Genomic DNA, 6,676 nt, shown 5'->3' with positions numbered 1-6,676 from the left:
AATATGCATCCCAGTAAACATCACGGGCACAGGCTTCATCTGACTGCTTGTCTCTCCTGGGTTGAAACAGTAGCAGCTAGAGGCGTTCTGAGGCCAGATTTTCAGCCTCATGAACAAGGGGGACAGGGCTCATTACTCAGTCATCAGCAATCGTCAAAACACGTGGTCCTGTATGCATGTCCACTCCCAGACATTGGCCAGATGTTAGGGTGTGCAGTGCATCAACAGGTCTCTATCTTAATTAAAACAAAAATTCTCTCCTTTCTCGTTCCTAGAACTGGCCAGGTTCTCAAAACAGAGAAGGGGCTTATCTACAGTTCATGCCTTAGACTGTGCAGAGCCTTAACACAAGCCTCCCCATTTTAAAATTACCCTCCTCACAGTTACCCACCTGTATTAGATTCCTAACTGAGGAACTCAAAATTCAAAACCAAGTGATTGATGTATCCTGTCTTGAGGGATGAGTAGCACTGGAGTCAGACGTTCTGGAGAGCTAGTCTGGGAATTGTTGAGAGGATTGAATCACTGAAGTTATTTTCCTGTCTTCTAGGCTTTGTGTGTCCCTACAGACATGATGAGCTCCATGAAGATGATAGAGGTGGGGAGCATTTTACAGATCACAATCTAAGGGAACGGGGAAGCATGTCTAAGTCCCTTCTTCAGTACCTGTTGAAAATATTCTGTACCCTTTAGAAACCAGAATACTCTCTCCCATTTAAGGTCCAGCATGGTAAGCATGGGAGTTCACAGTTTAATGAACAGAACTCACCACTGAGGAGGAAAATTATGAGGTAATGAGACCCTGAATCTCGTCCGTCTGCTTGATTTAAATGAGAAGTAATTAGAATTTTCTCATAGCACACCATTAAGTGGATCAGGAAGAGAGTATAAGGAGGATTAACTGAGGAGGACCAGAAAGACCATCAATAAATTTAGTGGAGCCGTCCCAGGGACTGTGAGTGTGAACGGAATAAAAAGCAGGAAGGAAAACAGCCACTTTCAGAGAATCCTGTCTGGCTCTACTCCTGCCTCCTTAGATGAATTCTTCCACCCTGACCTTCATGCTGTGAACACTGACAGGGTAAGAAAAGCATCTCTTCCCAGATCGTGTGTATGGGAGGAATTCTTTTTTTTTTTGAGATTTAAAAACACTTTATTTATTAAAGTTAAACATACAAAACTGAAATTAACACACACCCTAAAAATTGTCTTCTTCCAGTAACAGGAAGACCCTTTTTCTATCTGTGTTTCTGGCTTAAACTCAACTTGGGGTAACTGTGGTGCTCACTTATACCAACAAATGCTGGCAACTTGATCTAGTTAATAAAAATTACAAACTCAGCTACATGAACATAATATACAGGGAAATTATGGTCAGATTAATGCACAAGAAATACAGGAAAATTCAATCATGAAACATTCAGTACTCTGCTTCATTGATTTAGCCTTGGTTTTTTTTTTTTTACAAAAATAGTATCTACATTGTATACAGAGCTATACATCAGCTTTTTGTTTTCCCATATAAACATTACACATTCCCCCAAAATGGAAGCACTACCACAAGTGAAAAATCAACAAAGAAAAAAACAATTCAAAACACCAAATAAACACGAGAGAAGGGGAGCACATCCTACACATGGTTTGTTTTTTAATATAAAATTCAAACTCAATGACCAAAAACTACAAGGTGAGTCAATTGTGGAAGTGACCTAACAGGCCCAGGAAAGAATTCAAGGAAAAACCTCAAACTAAACCCTGTCATTTATAAATTAACCCATGCTCGGGTTTGTCTGGACAATGGCCAGGTTATCATCAAACTGAAGATATCTTTAGCAGGCTGGCATTTTGCCATGATGTTCCAATGAACTGCTGGGATACATCAAGTGCAAAGCACCCGAAAACTCCAAATTAGGACTTACAAAATGTCTACTCAACATTAGTTAAGTAGGGGCCTGAAGTACACTGAGTCATCTAAGTGCTGATTTAAGCAGCATCTACCTAGAAAAGTTGCCTTATTCAACAAACTCTGAGGGAACTGTGGTAAGTAGTAATGAAAAGTTAAATGAGAGCAGTTATCAAATGTCTTCAAGTTTCATTCTACCAAAGCCAAACAATGACAACAATGTATCTTCCTTACTCATCTAGCAAATAATTTACCTTTAGAAACATATAAGAATAAAAAGGTAAATTACTGTAAAGCCCTGCAGAGATGAAATCCAACAGTTTTTCTCATTATTGAGGCATCAAATGCCTGACATTGTGTTTAGATGTGTCTTGATACTGTGTCATAGGCTTGTCAGCAATTCCGCAAGTTCCTACTCCAACTTTGCCCGTTACACTTTCTGGAGAAGCAAAAATCCTCCTCTTTACCTGGCCTTTTTTGTTTTTAGAATAAGCCCTGTTGTTGAACTGCTGCCATTTCACCTTCTGGTCCTCTCTTTCCTGCTCAAGTTCTTTTTTTCTCTGTGCTTTTTTAAAGCTTTTTTCTTTTTATATTCACGTTGCTGGGCAATCATTTCTTTTTTTGACATAGGTTTGTTGCCACTGTCCTCTTTTGCCTTCCTTCCTTCTTCTACGGGTTTGAGGTTCAACAACGGAGTCACGTCAGCATTGCCATAACCAGCAAAGGTGATTGCAGCGGTGACATTTTCTTCATCTATCTCCTCGATCTCCGCTTCATAACACTGTCCGTCTTCACTCCAGATTGCCATACATTTGTCCCCTACTTTCCATGAATGAGTAGGCTGAGCAGAAGCAAAACTGTCTGAACTTGCAAGAGGTTCCGAAGGCTGAGTTGACAGAAGGTCTTTGGTCAATTCTATAACTTCTTGCAAGTCCTTCTTCAATTTCAACAGATCTTCATTTTCTCCGTTTCCAGACAGAGCAGCTTCTACTTGCTGGAGTTGGGCTTTGTAGCTAGCCAACTGTTTTGCTAGATCCTCGGACATCTTGGGCGGGGTTGGGGACCGGACTGCGGGCAGGGGCCGGGGAAGCAAGCCCAGCAGCGGCATGGGCAGCTGTGCAGGGAAAATAGCCAGGACGACTAGAAGATTCTGTCTGAAAAGGAAAAACTCCGCAGGGGCCTGAAGGGGGAGAGGGGTAAGGGGAGGAATTCTTACAACAACATGAGAAGCGCAATACCAGCTGTGTAGGAATAAACACCATTCCCTTATTTATGGAAGATTGACCTCAGCAAGCAAATTCTCTTGAGATTATTGTTCTTGGGTCCCGACCTGACTATACCTGGAATTAACTATAATCCTAAAACAGAGGGCGCGACTGTGAGAAATGTCTTTGCTTAAGTTGAAGTAGGCACAGCAATTCACAGACACACTTTGGAGGCCGAAAAACATAAGCATTTATCTCAAGACCTGAAGAACACACCTTTAATCCATATCTAGAGTCTGAAGGACACACCTCTGGCTGGGCCACGCCTTCTGCCTCCTGGGAGCCTATAAAAGAAACATGGAGGAAGCTGTTGCTTATTGCCTGCTTGTCCTCACCTTGCAGCAAGACCATTCCCTCACTGGCATTAGAGAATTCTTTTTTATAATTCCAGCATCCATTGAGGACCAGTCGGCACGTCTAATCTCCTGGACTGAGTAAGTACTGGATCCTTGGACTCTCCCTTCACAGGTAGCCTTTGTGGGATTAGCAGGACTGCAGCCCTAAGGCCTTCTAATGAATCTCCTTTGTTCATACAGAGAGTCCTTGGGTATGTTCTGTTACTCTAGAGAACCACTGTGCAAAATTTTGGATGAGTATATAAAATGTTGTAAATTATCAAAAGTAGTGTATGATTCTCAAAATTAGAAATCCACTGACCTAAGATTCAATCTAGAAAAAAACGAAGTGATACAACAGTCCCATGTAGTCTAGTCTACCCACACTGAAACTAGAATTGAAATCTGGATAATTTCAGAGACTCGAGTTTCCGGGCTCATAGAAGAGGGAACAGAGGAGAAACAGAAGCTAAAAATGTATATCATGCCTATTATTGTATCCTACAGGGCAAGAGAAGACAAATCCTAGTTTTTGTTTTTTTTTTCATTTTGGACCCGGTTTAACCTTGAAACTACCTCCAGGAGAAATGTCACAGGACGCCGCTGACCAGAGCTGGGACTATAAACTGTTGAACATGCAGAATTTCTCCTGCAGGTGGACCATCCGCAAGTTCCGTTTTATTCTGGAGGAAAGGCGGGACAGTATTAGAAGCCCAACATTCTCAACAGGAGACAATAACAAATGGTGTTTGAGAGTTCACCCTAAGGGGGTCGATGAAGAAAGCTCAGATTACCTGTCAGTTAACATAGAGTTGCTCAGCTCTCCAAAGAGTCCCATTCAGGCAGAGATCAAGTTTTGGATCATAAACGCCAAAGGAGAAAAATATGAACCTGTGACTTGCCTAGAAGACTTTAGTTTCCTGCCAGGCTACCAAAGGGGTTACAAATTGTTGGTCCTTCAAGATTTTCTCTTGGACCATTCTCGCTGCCTTCTCCCTGAAGACCACTTCACCCTCTACTGCATGGGGATCCTGGCCCCATACTCCTACAGTATCCCTGAAGACAGCACGGAGCTGAGAATCCGGGTTCCCTAATGCATATTAGGAGATGATCTAGGAGAGCTGTGGAAGAATTCGCGCTTCACAGACTGCTGCCTGGTGGTAGCTGGCCAGGAATTCCGGGCTCACAAGGCCATCTTAGCTGCTCGCTCTCCAGTTTTCAGAGCCATGTTTGAACATGACACGGAGGAGAGCAGAAAGAATCGCATTGAGATTCATGACCTGAAACCAGAAGTCTTCAAGGCAATGATGGACTTCATTTACACCGGGAAGGAACCAGTCCTCCACAGCATGGCAGATGCTGTGCTGGCAGCTGCTGACAAGTATGGCCTGGAGCATTTGAAGGTCATGTGTGAAAGTGCCCTCTGCAGGGACCTCTCTGTGGAGAATGCTGCCCACACTCTCTTCCTGGCTGACCTCCACAGGACAGGGCAACTGAAAACACAGGTGCTGAATTTTATTACAGCTCATGCTTCCGAGGTCTCTCAGACTGCAAGCTGGAAGTTATTGGTGGATTCACGCCCAGACTTGGTGACTGAAGCATACAGCTCCCTGGCTTCTGCTCAATGCAATCTACTGGAGCCCCCTCTCAAGCATCTGAAGCAATCCCAGGAACCTGTCACCGGTACCCTCTATGTGTATCCCAGAAGCAGTGGTCAGTGTTGATACCGATGACTCCTGGGTAGACTATGGGGTACATGGAGCAATTACAGCAACTCTGGGGAAAGACATCATGGTTTAGTAGTGCTTTAATACATTAATTAATGCCTTGAGTATTGTAGTGGTGTATTATTTGTATTTTGATAAACAATTCTTTCCTGAAGACCAGAAGTAAAGCTAAAGCCACTGGAGATCAGACAATGGTGACACACACCTTTAATCCCAGGGTTTGTTAGACAGAGTAACATGGATCTCTGTTGGTTTAAAGGCACCTTAATCTAAACAAGATCAATGCAGTAACAAGTCCAGGTGGTGGTGGTTCACACCTTCCATCCTAGCCTAGGAAATCCCAGCACGAGAGGTAATATGAAAAGGGATGAGAGAGGCTTAATAATCTGCTTCTTCTCTAGTCACCCAGCCTTAAGACAGGAAAGACGTCTCTAGTGGCTTGGCTGCTTTGCTTTTCTGGTTGTCGTTCTAAATCCCAATATCTATCTCTAGGTTTTTATTTTTGGTGCTACAGAATGGAGGGTGGGGTGGAACTATGATGAACTCTGATGGACTCTATGCAAGCTCTCCTCTGTTGCTGTACTGGTTTGGTTTTTGTCCAGTGATTTGGAAACTGGGATTCAGTTTAGCTAAAGCCCCCAGCACATCCCAACACGGTTTCTTTGGAGAAAGCTGTGTGGATAGGATTGTGTAGAACATATGATATAGGGCTCAAAGGAAAGGAGAAAACAAATGTGAATGTTTTCTTATGAGACAAGGGGAAGAGAATGAGGACACTTTTCCTCCAAACTCAGTTTGTGGGGACTGGAGAGGTGACTCAGTGGGCAAAAGCAATTGTTTCTCTTGCAAAGGACCCTTGTTCAGTTACGTAAACAAAATTTTACCCCAATACAATACAATACAATAGAAAAGGAATAAAAATTTTCGAATCACTTTGTGGATTCCAGTGGTGTTTCTGTTAGAAGGAATCCAGTCCTGCTCAGCTGCGGAAGTTTGTGCAGGGTCCTCACAGTCACACACACACAAATGTTAATAAACGATACCTAAGAAATTGCTGTACTCAGAGACTGGTGCCTAGCCCAGCTGTCATCAGTTAGCCTTTCTCCAGCAGCTGATGGCAGTAAAGGGTTCACAGAATCAGATAAACGGGGATCATAGGGGCTCACAGCGACAGAAGAGGCAATCACACAAATGCATGGGTCAGCACTATGTCCTCTGTATGCATACTGTGGTTGTTTAGTTTGGGTTTCTTTGTGGAACTCATAAAGAGTGGGACTGTGGGGAGTCTCTGACCTGTTTGTCTGACCTTGGGAACCTTTTCTTCCTTCTGGTCGACATCCCCAGCCTTGATATGAGAGTTTGTGCCTATGCTTATTGTATCTCATTATGATATATTCAGTTGGTATTCCCGTGTTCACCAACTTCCTGAAACAGCTGTCAGGACAG

At 43.2% G+C, this 6,676-nt stretch overlaps 2 pseudogenes; one reads left to right on the top strand and one right to left on the bottom strand.

Annotated features, from left to right (window-relative positions):
• Positions 1 to 2,232: 2,232 nt before the first annotated feature.
• LOC121438077 lies at positions 2,233 to 2,959 on the bottom strand (annotated as a pseudogene).
• A 1,131-nt stretch (positions 2,960 to 4,090) lies between these two features.
• On the top strand, positions 4,091 to 5,227 carry LOC121437773 (annotated as a pseudogene).
• Positions 5,228 to 6,676: the final 1,449 nt, after the last annotated feature.

Source organism: Microtus oregoni, unplaced genomic scaffold (assembly GCF_018167655.1).
Source record: "Microtus oregoni isolate MIOR12 unplaced genomic scaffold, Mior012 000054F_ref0000373, whole genome shotgun sequence".
Classification (NCBI taxonomy): Eukaryota; Metazoa; Chordata; class Mammalia; order Rodentia; family Cricetidae; genus Microtus; species Microtus oregoni.
This window is presented reverse-complemented; position numbering and strand designations above follow the sequence as displayed.